The sequence below is a fragment of the Arachis duranensis genome, chromosome 1 (genome assembly GCF_000817695.3).
Source record: "Arachis duranensis cultivar V14167 chromosome 1, aradu.V14167.gnm2.J7QH, whole genome shotgun sequence".
In the NCBI taxonomy this organism is placed as follows: domain Eukaryota; kingdom Viridiplantae; phylum Streptophyta; class Magnoliopsida; order Fabales; family Fabaceae; genus Arachis; species Arachis duranensis.
In genome coordinates, this window is record NC_029772.3 from 71,292,599 (window position 1) to 71,293,515 (window position 917).

The following is a 917-nucleotide window of genomic DNA, read 5'->3' on the forward strand; positions in this document are numbered from 1 at the left end:
TTATGCAAGAAATCATGAATTGAAACATAAAAATTAGAAAATTTGTGAAGAAAGACGAATTTTACCTCCTCCCCACCATCCTGGCATTAAACGCCTAACTGCTGCATGTTTTGGGCGTTTAACGCCCAATTGTTGCTTCTCCTGGGCGTTCAACGCCCAGCTGTTGCTTCTTTCTGGCGTTGAACGCCAGGAAGTCCTTTGTCATTGGGCATTTTTCTGAATGCCCAGGACGTTGTCAATCTGGCGTTAAACGCCCAGAAGGTGCTTCTTTCTGGCGTTCAACGCCCAGAAGATGCTCCTTTCTGGCGTTTAACGCCCAGATGGCTACCCTTACTGGCGTTGAACGCCCAGTGGGTGCTTCTTTTGGGCGTTCAACGCCCAAAACGTTTCTTACTGGCTTTTTCACGCCAGTGAGCTTCCAAATTTCCCTGTAACTCTGTGAATTCAATCAATTGCTATTTTACCTTTTGAAGATACTTTGACATATACCTGTAAAAATCAATTAATTAGCAGAAACAAATAAAATAAAATTAAATTTTGTGAATGGCTGGGTTGCCTCCCTGCAAGCGCTTCTTTAATGTCATTAGCTGGACTATTACTGAGCTTTTAATCAAGTCTCAGTTTTGAGCATTCTTGCTCAAAATTGCTTTTAAGATAATGTTTGACTCTCTGTCCATTAACAATGAACTTTTTGTTAGAATCATTATCCTGAAGCTCTATGTATCCATATGGTGACACACTTGTAATCACATATGGACTTCTCCACCGGGATTTTAATTTCCCATAATCACATACGGACCTCTCCACCGGGATTTTAATTTTCCAGGGAATAATTTGAGCCTAGAATTAAATAGCAGAACTTTCTGCCCCGGCTCAAAGACTCTGGATGACAATTTCTTATCATGCCATCTTTTTTA